The following is a 15,199-nucleotide window of genomic DNA, read 5'->3' on the forward strand; positions in this document are numbered from 1 at the left end:
TCCAGAGCTCTTACTGAATACAGAAAAATATTAGCATTCTTAGTCGTGTCACTGTTTTCTCCAGGTATTGTGAAATTTCTACATGTAGGCAGAAACTATTGGCTCGCTTGTCGTAGACCAGCTACAGTGTGTATTCAACAAGTTAAAACCTGGCAGCGTTCTTAACTAGGGAAAGTATGTGCATTTATCCAAGGTGAACTAAGGTTGCCATTAATTTGCTGATTTACAGGGTGATTAAACGCAAAAAAAATTGGATAGAAACAATTGCAAACAGATTGGGAAAATGTTTTTTATCCTTTCCAGAATATTTCTGATTTTTATTATCATTAACATCTGAGCATTTCAATATAGGTCATATGTTTTAACAAACAGCTTAAATTAAATACATTTTTTTTAAAAACTCTCACTCATAAGTATTGACTAAGTAAATTTTACTCATTGTGGTAATGGTGAGAAAGTAACCTGGTTATGATCAAGTTGTCAGCATTTCATTTATTTAAAAACCCCAATACAGCCAGGAGACGTTTCCCTACGTCCCCGCTCCCGGTTGCCCATCCTCACTGGATTCGATTATTCTCCCTGCATAGGGACACCCCTTGGGCATAAGCTCATGTTCAGATGCTGAAAGACAATATTCTACCTAGACTATTTCTCATCTGTACATTCAGATTTATTCTCTTTGACATTCTGTATTCATTTAAATGCCCCTGGATATAACAGCAGAACACAATCCTACAATAAATTTCATTTTAGGAATAAGAATATACAACAATGCCCTCATCTTCAAAGTTTCCCAGATTTGAATTTGTTTTTTTTTTTTTTAAGTTTGGGTTTAGTTAAAATGAAACAAAATGAAACACACAGGCTTAAAAGAATCCCAAATAACCGGCTGAAAGAATTTGTCATGCTGGAGCTGATTATTTTGTTTTTGGCAGGCAATCTTCAATAATAAAGCAGAGGATAGGTGGACAGTATGAGTTTGCTCCCGACACAACTATTTTTTAAGGGACAAAGGCATAGCTCATTATATAATTGTCTGTTTTTATATCATGCTATAAATTGAAAATATGTTCCCCTTTTTATTCATTTATTTCAAGAAATGTATGTGAAATACTACTCGTTGGAAATTGCGTGATGTTCAGGAAAAGTGAGCGTGACTGGGACAGAGTCGGTACCCTTAAATAAGAGACTGAAAGATAAGCGAGCTTGGTAATCGTCGATCAGCCAATACTCACTGCGCATGGTCTGTGCTGCCCACTCAATTGTGTTCTGGAACACAGAAGTGAGCTAGCCAGGCATGGCCTCTGCTGTCATGAAGCTTGGGACAGAGAAGCCACCATTAATCACAGGAACAGGTGTGCTGAGTTCCAAGCAGGACAGGAACATGGCCCTGTAGGTTGGATATATGGACATTTGTTGGGGGAGTCAGGAAGGGATTACTAAGGAAGAATTGTTGACTCTGATTTCTGAAGTAAGAGTTATAGTCAGGCTAAGCATATCAGGAGTGAAGCAGTGGTGAGTATTCCAGGCAGAGGGAATGGTTTGCAGCAGGGAAGGGAGGTGGGAAATATTGGGTTTATCTAGGGAGCGTGGAAAGTTGGGTGTGCCCAGTGGAGTAAGAGAGTGAGTGAGAGAGAAAGATGAGGGGTCTCTCAGTACTGAGCTCCCTCCAGGAGGGCCCTGCATCTGTAGATTGCAAATGAGCATCGCAGTCAGCTGCTGCATTCCCTGCCTAAGCAGACAAACCAACAGATCACAAGGTCAATGCTCAGGATAGCTCAGTCTAAGTTCATCACCTCAGGGGATTTGGTGTTAGATCTCAAAGCTTTTTAGTTCACTTTACAAGCATGGACCAAAATAAAGCCGGTGCTAATGAAATACCAGCCTCTGGTATCTGGTCCGGGTTCCACTGTTTTCAGACTTTTTGAGGTGGTCTCCACTTCAGTCGCATTTTGGCCCCTCTTTAGTTCTTTCAGCAAGTCAGGTGTTTTGAGATTGCTCAAGCTTTTATAGACGGGGGTTGGAAAGAGTCCAGAAATGACGCACATCTTCCAGGAGCTGGAAAAGCGATAAACAGAAAGTGATTATCAGTGTGTAAGAGGGAATTTGTGGGGGGAGAAAACCTCAGAAACCAAAACCCTCAGAGACGTAGGGTCATTTTGGAAGTCCTTCCCAGGTTGAGCAATAGAATCTGTATCAGAACTGAGTGTAGTAATTAGGTTTCGGTTTATTTACAGAGGAAGATAACAATTTTGGGAAGAATCAGTGTGACTTAAGATTTTGCAGATGAAAACAGCACACCCAGATATCCACATCATCGGCAGCCATCATCTTATTTTACTCTCCTCCCATTCCCCAAAGAAAAAATAAATAAAGCACATTCTCTGGATCTTTTGGATTACAGGCTAGGTATAATTAATATGTCTGCTGAGCTTCCCACGTGGGTGGCACTGTGTAACAGTTCAGGGAAAAATGTTTCTTTCAACACTTTGAACATCATCAGTCATTTGATTCAACTTTTTCTGCACGTCATTGAGTTTGTTTATTTAGTTTTAATAAAACTGTTTTAAGCACTACTGAAGGTATTTGGGGGTGGCATTGTCCACAGGTATCTCTCTTAATTTTTCTGAGCCGCACATATTAGTGAGATTTGTAATGCTTAAATGTCTATAGAGTGTAATGCTCTGTCTCCTGAGCTGTAACTCTCCAAAGTAGATACATGCGCACTCTCTCGTGAAGTTTGTGCTTTCATTTGCTTCTTTGACTCAACCCAGAGTAAGCACCCTTTACACCTTAGTTTGGGATTGGGTAGTTTCATTCATTATATTTACCTTTGCCGAGTGCTTGCTGGTTAGAAGTCATTGATTCTCAGGCAGTCTGGACCATATGATAATGATAATACTGTTGCCACAAATTAGGAAAAAAGGTGATGATAAACCATGAAATAGGCTAAAAATGCAGTTCACCTGGACAGGTAAACCAAACCAGCTGGAGGGTTCCAGGTCCTGGCTTACTCCTTATTATCCCTTAAGTGAGTCATTAACCTGTGCTGGGTGTTGGTTTTTTTCAACTGTAAATGGATATAATACATGCTATAAAGATTGTTTTGAGGACTAACAATATGCATATACATGACAAACCACCTGATACATGGCAGTTACCCTTATCCTTAATAGTAATGATAACATACATCATGCCAGCCAAATATCTTCCTCATCAGAGCTGTCACCTTCAGAGAGTGGATTAATGAGTGCATGGTAGCAATGTATTGCCCTGAGGCCCAGGCTGGACTTAAAATTAAATAAGACTTGGAGGTGAAAAGCTACTAAAATAAAAGCAAGCAAACTCTTGGAGCAGCAGGTGAGACGCCCAGGAAGATACATCGAGTCACATGTATGGATGGCTTTTCTAATGAATGGGAGCATTCTAGGGAGAATGTGGCTGTCTCACGAGGCCTGTGTTCCGGGTCTAAATGATTCCCAGCAGAAGCTAACTGACAGTTGGTTCCCACACTGATGCCAGGGAGATTCCTCCTTTGGGTGGAAGTGTGGATGAATAATTTGAAATGGTTTCTCTGACTCTATGATTCTCTGAGTCTATGGCAGGATGAATGTGCGATGGTGGTTTGGGAGGACAGGAAGACCTTTGCGTCCGACATCAGGAAGAATTACTCCCAATGACATTTATTCTGTTCTGAAACACTCTGTTCTCATGGAGACGGAAGAAAGTACTCGCTGAGGTTCATTTGTTCTGTAGTTTAGAGTCACACATTCTGTAGAATTGATAAGGTCCATGAAAGTCATCAGATCCAACCTTGTACTCACTTTCAGAATCTCCTGATCCAACACAAGAGGTAGCAATGAGCTGCCTCGATCACTTCAGGGACAGAAAACTTAGCAAGGCTGGCCTCAGAGCTCCTGAAACCAGTGTCCCACAGATGCCAAGCACAACCGTACTCGATATTCCAGTCTTGTGGGTGTCATTTTACATTTATTGAAAGTTTATGTTTTCTAAAACATTTCTGGTCTCCATTTGTGGTTCTTACCTGCGTCTTTGACCGTATCTCTCGAAGCTTTTGGGAAGTGGCTGGCCTCATCAGGAGGGTTGACTAAACCTGTTAAGTGGCCTTTTGCGATTTCTTCACAAGTTTCCCTACCCTCTCTCCCTCTAATGGTTTTAAATGCAGCTGTCTTAGCTTGGCCCCATGGACATTCACAAAAGCATATCTTCGTCTTGGGACTTCCATGTATCTCCTTAAGAATGTTAGAAGAGAGAATGGAAATTCCTCTCTCCCTTCCTGTCTGTCTTCCCTCTAACTTTCAATAGTTGTTTTGCATTATATGGAGGTGTACAAATTACATAGTTTTGACTGTGATGAATTAATGAATGGATGAATGTGTGTTTTTTTTCAATGGGTCATACCGTTTTTATTCCTCCAGGCAAATTATAAAGAGGGGCAAAAACCCCTTAACGTACATGTGTAAAATGACTTTGAGATTGTTTCTCAAAAGTTGTTGAAACCTTTTTGATTTGGATTTGGTAAACAATAGGGTGTGAATTCAAACACAGGCAGGAACAACATTTCCCTGATTTCTTTCTAAAAATGCTTTGAGATTTTATGTGATATGCGCCAGCACTTCAGAAAAAAGTTTCCAAGGAAGCCCTGATTGGCTGCAGTGGCTTTAGGCCTTTGCACATGTCAGGTTGCCTGATTGAGAACTGGCCCTACTAGGCTGCTATGTACCAAAATAGTCTGTTCTAACGGAAGACCTCCGTTTGCCACTGGCACATAAACAGGAGAGAGGGTGAGATGCCAGCTTTGATTGTCAAATGTGTGGGGCCTGTGGAAAGAATTAACTTCTTTGAAGTTCACATGTTTTGCACGACTGAGCCATCCAGCGTACGAGGGACACAAGAAGAGCCATGTGGGGGTGCAAAGGCTCCAGCTGCCGGCCACATCACTTCTCAATGTGCATGCTCAGGTTGAGCAGGACAAGGCGGCAAGTTGACTGAGTGAACATTTGGGGGAGACGGCCTGCTTGGGTGGAGAAACGGGACACCAAGGCCAAGCCAAATGCCCACGCAGGCTGAGAGAAGGTGACTGGAAACCCCTGCCTGCCTTTTCGGGGCTGTCATGAGGATCAAATGAGTTTATGACTACAGATTAATTTCTGTATTTTTTAATTTTAGGCAAATTACATCATATAGTTTCTTTCCTTCAGGGAGGGGATAAAATCAGTAAATGGCTTTTATTTTCCTAGAATGGTTCAAAATTCGGCTTGAGATTCCACCATTTTCTTTCAGGTCTCAAACCGTAATTGATGTCTCACATAAATGCCCATCAAAAGTGTCACGCTGATCGATCCATTCTATGCCTGGATTAAGGTCAATCAAACCCTTTAACGTGAATTACTATTAACTTTAAAATAATAAATTCTATAAATGTTTATAATATCTAAAAAGTTCAAGGTACTTAGGTTCCTAGAGATCATGTTAAAAAATCGTATTTCCCCATCTCTCCCCAAAATACCCAAAAGATTGTCTTTCACCTGCTGATACATCTGGTCATGGCAGTGCATTTTGAGAATGCTAGAGCACCACACAGACGTCTCAGTGATGTTAGATCATAGGTACTCTTCTCAAATGGGAGAGCTGGCTTTCTCTACTCCATGATTAGGGGCCATACCTTTAAACCCTCAACCAGGTAATTGCCTAGTTTGTAAGTGAATGCCTCTGCAAAGATCAGGCCATGAGAAAGAAAATGAGAACACAGTCATTCACTGAGCAGATATGTATTGAGCCACTCTTAGGTGCCAGGTAGTCTGTTAGTACCTGCCCTTGCTTGGCTTAGAGACCAGAGGTAGAGACAGGCATCCTGTAAGTAACTACTAGTGTGATGAATGTCATAAAGAGAAAATACATGGCTCAGTATTTGTCCATCAACTGTGTTTTGAAAAGTAAGCCATCAATATCTGCATCATTTTCATGTGTATGTATTATTATATTTATTATTATAATATGTTTACATATTACTAGTAATACATGTATATGTATTATTACTCTATTTGTTATTCATAAGACATGACTTTACTTCTGTCTTCTCATAGTCCTGAGACTATTACTGTCAAGAGCAAGAATTTTGTGCTGCTCAGGGAAAGAGTAATCAGACACCATTTAATTCAATGGTAATTGTTGCCCATCAGTCCCGCTCTTAAAAAAGAAAAAAACAAACCCTTCTGTAGCTGGGTGCTATTTTTTTTAGTCATCTTCATCCACGGTTGACTGTGCTGAAACAATGCCAGACTGAACATTGATACCAGGTGCCTGTCCTAGCAGAATCCAATATCACACCTGCAGATAGAGTGTAAGATTACGTCATGTGTCGTGCCCGAGCACCACAAATGACTCTATACTTCATCTCAAATAACATTATAATTTACACTTGGAGACTTCAGATGATGTAGCCTTGGCCAAATGAAAGTTTTTGCAGCCAAACACATCAAACTCAATATATTTCACTGCGCCAGTGGGATTGTTTTTTTGAGAAAGTTGAACATAATTAAATCTATCAATGGCATTTCAAATAAAAAGTACCTGTCTTGGATAGGTAGGCTTATAAACATTTGGCTGTCACTTAGGAAGATGTCACAGAGTTTTGTGCTAGAAACCGAAGAAAAATGAAAGAACTCCACTGTGCTATGTGAATTGAGTAAGAGTTCACCAATGAAAGGAAGAACAATGAGATCTTTTGTTTTACAGAAATGTCATAGTTATAAAGGTATACATTTAAACTTGGAGAATCACTTCAGGCAAAAACGAAAACCCTCCCAACTCAAACATTTTCCCAGCTCCAGGACATAATCTACAGTAATCTTCTCTGAATTTTTGGAAATATCGTGTGGATATTTCAACACCTACTCACGCCATCCATTCTAATCGTCACCTTTGCACTTTGGTGTCTGACAGGCTTCTCTTAGAGAGCAGTCACCGTCACCTGCTCACACTTTGATCCACTGGCTGGAAAGCAGCTGCTCTCCTTTGTTCGGAAAACCATTGTGAATGTTTACATGAATAGAGGAAGGAAAGAATGTCCTCATTCCTGTTCTTCCCTCACCAACTTCTTCAAAGGCCTGGAGGAGCTTTCCACCTGGCTATTGGGTGCCTCTGACTTTTGGATTCATTCTATCCTTCTCATATTCTCTGCGGAATTGCCCCAGCATCTTGAATCTTTCAGACAGGGTTTTTTATGTTTAAGACAGGCCAATACTCTGTGGTCTTGTGTCTGATTGTAGGGCAACCAGAGATCTTTACCACACCAATAAAAGTAACTCCCCCTTAACTGTGCCTTTATATTCTAGTGTTGCCATGGTAGTTGAGAACTCTCTTAGAGTCTTGAATTTCCTGTGTCTTGTCACATGGGTGCAGGATATAGAAGACAGGACGTGAGGATGTTAGTGGTAGGCTACATAGGATTGTGTAATAAGGGTCCCAGGACACCTTGAAGGGCCTGGATTCCTTGGGGAAAGATTGTACTGGGAGGAGGTTTGAAAACAGATAATGTGGAGACATGTACGTAGAGGAAGCAGCACACATCTTCTCACCAGGTCTTTGTGATCAATTTTTAACTGAACAATGATTTTTTATAAAATTATTTGCATTGATCTGATACCAGAGAACAATATGTATTGGGCAGCTTCTCTGTGGTAACAAACGATCCCTAATTCTGTGGTTTCCAAGAGTGTTCATTTCTTGTCATTTCATGTTGGTGATTGCAGTTGGTGGGAGGAGCCACAGTTCCGCTTGGGTCTGTTGACTCTGCACTGAGCACCTTCTCATCCTTTCCTAGGCTAAAGGCACAGTATCTACTGGGGAAAATCCATGCTGGTAGAAAAAGATGAACGCAAGAAATCTGGGTGAAACATGCAGTACTTTGGCATACAATCCCCTTTACTCCCCACTCCCTAGTTTAATAATGCCACAGGGCCATATACAATGGCGTGGGGAGTTGTATTCTGCTGGCAGGGAGGCATTGCCAGCTACAGACCAGCAGGCAGGATGTGTGTCATCTTATGGGAAGGAAATGAACAGGGGGAACAATAATGCAGCGTGTCTGTTCTCCTGTGGCTTCTTGTAAAGCTTTCAATTCGGCTTTGGAGATGTTCCGAGTATCAGCGCATGGAAAGCCGCACAGCCTATTCACGTTCTTGAATGCGTGTCCATAGCTTTTTCTAGTCTACGCACTGAGTGCCAATAACATCTCCCAGTGTGCTGCTTGTCACTGGTGCTTTTATTTTTTTTAACTATCAGGTGAAGTTCAACTAAGAGCTAAGCTAACTTGAAATGAAGGAAATGTGTTTTCCTGCATTTATTTTCTTTTGAGTTTAAATTTTACTTAACTACTAAATTTATGATGATGAAGTGTTCATATTTTCTTCAAAGTAGACGCCATATAAACAGTTAAGAAATTAACTATCAAAATTATTCACACAGTTATTCATAAGTCATGATGGTAATTTATGCATAGCTTTTACCCCAAAGGATGTTCTAGGGTTGTTCAGCTCCTCTAGAAATCAGTTCCCCAACACCCTAAGTCATTAGGTCATTAAAGAGCTTTTGGCACTTCACTTAAAGGCTTCAGGGTGTTAATCCTGGTTTCCTGGTCAGATTCCAAGTAGGGTAATGACTTTCTGACTTTTTAAATTACTCCTGCAATTTTGGTCAAACAGGACGTTCTTCTTGCTCTCTGTCCCATGTGGCTTCACTAAGTGGTTTGCTTGTTAGAGAGATGTGCCTGTTCCACTGCAAATGAAATGAGGATGATTTAAAAGCATTTGTAACAGCTTCTGAGCTGCCGTGATGTGCTGAACTCTGTCAGGAACCTAGATGTGGTCTCTCCTCTAATGGAGACCTTAAATGCCACCAAATGCGGGTGTTCACCTTCTTTCTGATAATGCGCTTGGATGCATCATCCCTAGGTGAGCTTAGCCTACAGATGACGGGGAGAAGGCACTTCCCAATCCTGCCCTGAGAAGCCTCCCAGAGGGTCTCCTCTCCAGCTGATCAGATAGGTTTCCTACAGTCTCTCCTGGAAAGATTGGTGAAAATAAAGCTTATGGAGAAACAATTTTGGGTGCTCACCAAATAGTAAACATTTTCTAGTTTTTTCAATATTGAAGGGCATATTTGATTATTTATAAGTTAACATATATCTCACTAATAATAGAGGCTATTTAGAAAAATATAATTTATATGCACACGTTTACCAGCACAAATAACTTGAATCCTGTTTTTCTCATTAAGAGGCTATTAATTTTGACTTGTACAGAAATTTAAACAAATAATTACTGAATGGATGCTTAATTAGTATGTATGTATTTGATTTCCTAAGAATCACATGCGTTTCCAGCATTTTCACCAGTAAAGTTCACTTTTATTCGTTTTTGCTCTATTTATTCTACCTCAGAAAGATTCTTGCCTCCTAAATGGGAAGTATTAAGTAATAGTTAGTTTGCTGGTTTAGTTTCCCCTTTTTAATGTCAAAGGCATAAACAGCTAGTAATCAGTTATTGAGCACTTAGGCTCACTATTAGACTTCTGGCTCCTTGAGGGCAGAGAGAATGTCTGACTTTTATCCTTAGTGCTGAGCAGAGCAGCTACGGCATTATATAGATGCTCTCTGAGCATCATGGAGGGAGGGAGGGAAGGACAGAGGAAGGAAAAAAAGACAGAAGGATAGGAGGGGAAGGAAGGCAGAAAAGAAAAGGAAGAAGAGAAGGAAGGACGGAAAGAAAAGCGGACAAGGAAGTACAGCAAGGAAGGAGAGGCAGGGGAAACAGTGATTATCTTGCGTAGATACAATTCCAGCCCCAACCAGAGCAACGAGGTGTCTGACTTAACCTTGAAGACTTCTGGGGGTGTGTGTGTGAGTGCCTTTCAGCGGCTGTGGACTGGCAGTGTCCTTAACCGTGTTTACGGAAAACACTTAGTAGTTTTATTCACTTACTGCTGCAGTCGGAAGTCTGCCTTGCTCTGTGTCGTGTGCTTCTCCCTTCCAGCCAGATCAACTTGGTTGTGTCCATGTGAATGTCAGGAGACGGCTTCCAAAGGCTCTGGAGAGTAGCTGAAGTGCCTTGTTAAAAAATGGGAAGAACCGTAACGCACGACACTACTGTTAACTAATTAATTAGTAACTCTCAAAAAGGGCTACAAGCAAGTAAAGTCACTATTTTTGTTAGAAGCCCTCAACATTCAACTGAGTTAGGGTCAGCAACTCCATATAGCAAATTAAGTCAGTTTTATAAGCAAGCACTTTATTCGTTATCACTTTATTTATGAGGTTTTTTTTTTTTTTTTTTTTCTCTGAGACGAAGTTTTGCTCTTGTTACCCAGGCTGGAGTGTAATGGCACGATCTCAGCTCATCACAACCTCTGCCTCCTGGGTTCAAGCAATTCTCCTGCCTCCCGAGTAGCTGGGATTACAGGCATGCGCCACCATGCCCAGCTAATATTTGTATTTTTAGTAGAGACGAGGTTTCACCATGTTGACCAGGATGGTCTCGATCTCTTGACCTCATGATCCACCCGCCTTGGCCTCCCAAAGTGCTGGGATTATAGGCGTGAGCCACCGCCTGACTTTTCTGACTTTTTAAATTACTTTTTAAACAGCCTGGCAGATGTTTCTTTTGAAGTAGAGGACAGCATTAACTATGCTGTTGTCACTTTACTGAGATTCTTTTTTTAAGCTAAGGAGAACACCTTATTTAGTTTTTCAGACTAAAATTATTGCAGCCAACTTCTGTGGCTGCACCTGGGTAGGTGGGTGGGCAGGGGAGGTTGAATGCTCCTTTTTCCAGGCAATGAAATGTGCTTTAACTATACATGGAGAAGAATCGCGGCCTCACTTCCTGAACCCTCTGCTAGAGATTCCACTCCACAGCAGAAGAGGCCGGCATTCAGCTCAGATGCGTGTCCTTGCCAGGCTCCTCAATCGACAGAAAGGTGGCAATCACAGCTACTGCCTTGAGATGTTGCTTTCACTTGAGAGCAGTTCCATCCCATAATGACCAGCAACATGAGATCCTTGTGATCCAGAGGCATATCGGGGGAAAAAACCCAAAAGTCCTGGTCAAGACATACATATTTAGAGTTTGGCTGAGACAAATGATGAGCCTGGAAGAGGGTGCAGATATCCTTTCATTCTCCCAAGGAGATTGGCACTGGGCTGGATCCTCTAAACCATTCTTTCCCAAATTGCATTATGGGATCTTTATAAAAAGTGGAGGCCACCATTTTCCAAATATTTGACCAAGAACTCTTGTTTGGGGGATGGTAGTGGTAGGAGATCGGCATTACTTCAGCCCCCAGCAAGTCGATTGTATGGAATTCTGCTTTGGAGTGAAGCCCTTGACACACGCAGCAGCTTAGGAGAGAGACTGATGAAACTTCTTGGTATTCGTTGCACGAATACTAAGAATCTGGTTCATTTCTCAATTCATGTGTTTTTTATGGGCTTGATAGGATCTTCCCCTTCCTCAGTGATGGAAAAGTTGTGTTTTTCCTTAGAAACTGTTGTTTGGATGTTGTGATCTCTCACAAGCATGTTATTGTTTCCCTATGTGAATGGCCAACGTAAGGCTGTAGACAGAAAGTTCTTTCCTCTTGAAAGGTGTGAGCCTGAGTGAAGCTGGGGCAGTCAGCGAAATTGCAAAGGTATGAAACAATTGCAAGAATTTAGAATGCTATCCGGATTGTCCATGTGGATTTGGAGAGGGAGGTCATGGCCTGTGCAGAACGTCTTCAATGAAACAACTGGGGGGTTGGATACAGGGCAGCAAGAAGCGGGCCGAGAAGGGGGATGGGGGGACAAAGGGTCTCAAAGGAAGCGTTTTTATGTGAGACTAAATAAGGTTGAGGAATAATTTTCCGAAACTGGTTATAGGGACTAGAGGCATCCTTCACTTTCCTGTGAATCGTGCGATCCTGGAACAGAGTGGGAGCCCTGCTGCCACCAGCGGAAGAACACAGTAGGATCCACCTCTCCTCTTCAGCTGCTGGCCTCCCTCCCTGCTCAGCGCCTCAGGCTGGAGAACTCCCCTCTAATCCTGTGGGCCTCCCACGATTGCTCCCCACACATCCCAGCAATCCCGCATCTGTGGGGTCTCCAGCCTCCTCCTTCTGTGTCATTAGCACCTCCGCCTTGGTTCAAGCCTTTATCCATCATCTCTTCCCTGGATTATTGCAACAACTGCAAGAGCCTCCAGCCTAATCTCACCATAGCTTCTCCACCAACCTCACATTGCGGGTTGTCGCCATAATGATCGTCCGGAAATAAGGACTTCGCTTTGCCGACGCCCCACACTGAGTCTGTGCTGCCCAAAAGAAAATGTTTCAGTTCCTGAGTGGGCATAGAAGGGATCCTTGGGCTGTGCCCAGTGTCTGGAATCTCACTCCCCTCTCCTGCCGCTCCTCCCCCAGCCTCTACCTCAGGCACACGTCACCTTGCTGTTCCTCCACGCTTGGCCTTCCTGACCCAATCCCACCCTTTCTTCCACTAAGAGGAAAGCTCCTGCTCTTCCCTGCCTCTCACCCCACCCCATTCATGCTATGAGTTTAGCTCTTGCTGTCTTCTTCCTGGGGCTATTCCTTTCACTAAGGCAAACTCCCCAAGGGCAGGGAATGAATGTGATTCATGTTCTTATTTCCTAGATAACATCTGATAAATGGCACTTTTATTTATTTATTGCATTTTAGGTTTTGGGGTACATGTGAAGAACATGCAAGATTGTTGCAAAGGTACACACATGGCAGTGTGATTTGCTGCCTTCCTCCCCATCACCTATATCTGGCATTTCTCCCCATGCTCTCTCTCCCCAGCTCTCCAAGACGCCGCCCCCCCCCCGGCCGCACTATCCCTCCCCTATTTCCAGACCCCAGTGTGTGATACTCCCCTTCCTGTGTCCATGTGTTCTCAATGTTCATCACCCACCTATGAGTGAGAACATTCGGTGTTTGATTTACTGTTCTTGTGTCAGTTTGTTGAGAATGATGGTTTCTGGGTTCTTCCATGTCCCTGCAAAGGACACAAGATCATCGTTTTTGATGGCTGCATAGTATTATTTTGTTGGCAAACGTATAAACACTCGAAGGGAGGTATGTCCCTAGTTAATCAAGCTATTTACATCTAAAGAAGAAATGAGTGATTGAGGTAGAACTTTTAAAGCTCACTCTTACACTCACTCAAAGAACTCAGCCACTTCTGAACGAGACACCCGTGGTATACTGGTTCCACAGTAGGCAGACAGAGTTCCTGGAGAGGAGAATGGAAGATATTGGATGCCTCGGCTTCTACGCAGTGGTATTGCAAGAACAGTTACTTGGCCTCCACTATCTACCCTCCTTTTTGACTCTAGTACTAGAAGTTCTACCTGGACACGAGGGTCCTCAGTTAAAAAGGACTGTTTCTAGCCTTTCTTACATGGGGTTGTGGCCACTGTATCTATATTCTGGCTCATAGAGTGTGAGTAGTGTGACATGGGCAGATTCCCAATAAAAGGAGCCTGGCTCCTCCTCTTCATCCTCCTCCTCTGTGGGCCTCAGTGGGGGGTAAGTAGAACCTGTATTTGACCAGAATAGAAGCCTGGGAATATGCTGAGAGGTAAGACTGAAGTAGGCTGAGTGTTCCTCTGTGGCCTACTACAAAAAGCCATCAACAAGATGGTGGGTAAAGACTCGGACTCAGGCTGATGTTAAGGATCTAGACTCTTCCTACTGTTCTTGACAGCCCTGGCATTCTCTGCCTTGCAGTGCTGACATCTGGGTTTTTACTACCTTGTTTAAACCATTTGATAATATTTTTGGGATTCCTTGTTATAGCAGCTCACCGTATATCCTTAATCAGGGCCAGTGGGCTGAGGTATTATTAAGGTTAGTCGGTCAGCATTTTTAACAAATACAGCTTTTTGTATAAAAAGATGCCAACTTTCTTTAGTGGTATAAGAAAAATAACACTCACTGTGGAGTCTGAAACTGATCATTTCAATCATTTTCTCCCATGACCTACCTTCCCAGCAGGGGGCCACTGACATTAGCCATTATTCTGGCCTCCCCTTTACTATGTCAATCCAGGCATAGACAGTTTGTAATGTGCAGCTCAAATCAGGTTTTAACAGCTGAGAAGGTTTTGCTAAATATTCAGGATAATAGAAAGCATAATTTATATAATGAGCAATATAAAACTTGCCATCAGGTATGATTCTTCTCAAACCTTCAAGCAAAAACCCATCTCATAGGATCCCCTGCAAGGAATCTTATGGTGAGCTCTGAGCTCGTTGTGGCAGAGGCCATCTCACCCCTCCCACCCCCTACCCAGGAGCACTCCAGAACACATCTAGATTGGGAGAAGTTGAAGCCCAAGAGGGAGTCTGAGATCAATTTCCAGCCTAAAGCCACCCTGGAAGAGTCTACTTCTACCTTCAGCTTCTTTTCTTCCTAGGAGATGACTGGCCCTCGCTGCAGTGGAGAAACAGCCCTCTGTTTACAGGTCCAGAAGATAGGGCAACACCACACATGGTCATCAGAACAGGGTCTTCTCACTGCTAGTGGATCTAATTCTCCCAGCTTCACAGGTGAGTACATGAGATCAGAAAGCTGAAACAACTTATCTTACATTCTAAGCTTCAGGGTCAGGATTTGAATCCAGTGTCTACGGGAGGAGTTTTCAAATGCCCACCCAATGGCCTGCATTAAGCCGGCTGCCCGGACCCTTGAGGGAACTTGTTAAAATAGTGATCAGTTCCTGATCTCACCTTTAAAGGTATTTTTAAAGCAGTTTTGGGACACGTCTTCAGAATTTTGTATTAATAAACTACTCCGGCAATTCCAATACAATATTTGGAGATGGTTCCTTTTTACCACACAGGGCATGTTAGCCTTGGACATTTTTTCCACTCTTTTTCCCTTCAGCCACTCACCCTGTTTCCCCCACATAAAATGAAGGATTTGAGATGATAGTAATTACGTCTCAAAATAGAACAATTCAATATTAGTTGAGGCAATGCTTTGGCGGTTACTTGTATGAATATATTACTACGTCAGCTGTTGTCTCCCCCAAAGTTTGATGGGTGCATTTCCACCCATCCATTTCTACGTACTGAGTGAAGCTTTGCAGCCAAGCCTTATGGGAAATGTCATAGATGAATAA

This window comes from Callithrix jacchus, chromosome 5 (assembly GCF_049354715.1).
Source record: "Callithrix jacchus isolate 240 chromosome 5, calJac240_pri, whole genome shotgun sequence".
Lineage (NCBI taxonomy): Eukaryota > Metazoa > Chordata > Mammalia > Primates > Cebidae > Callithrix > Callithrix jacchus.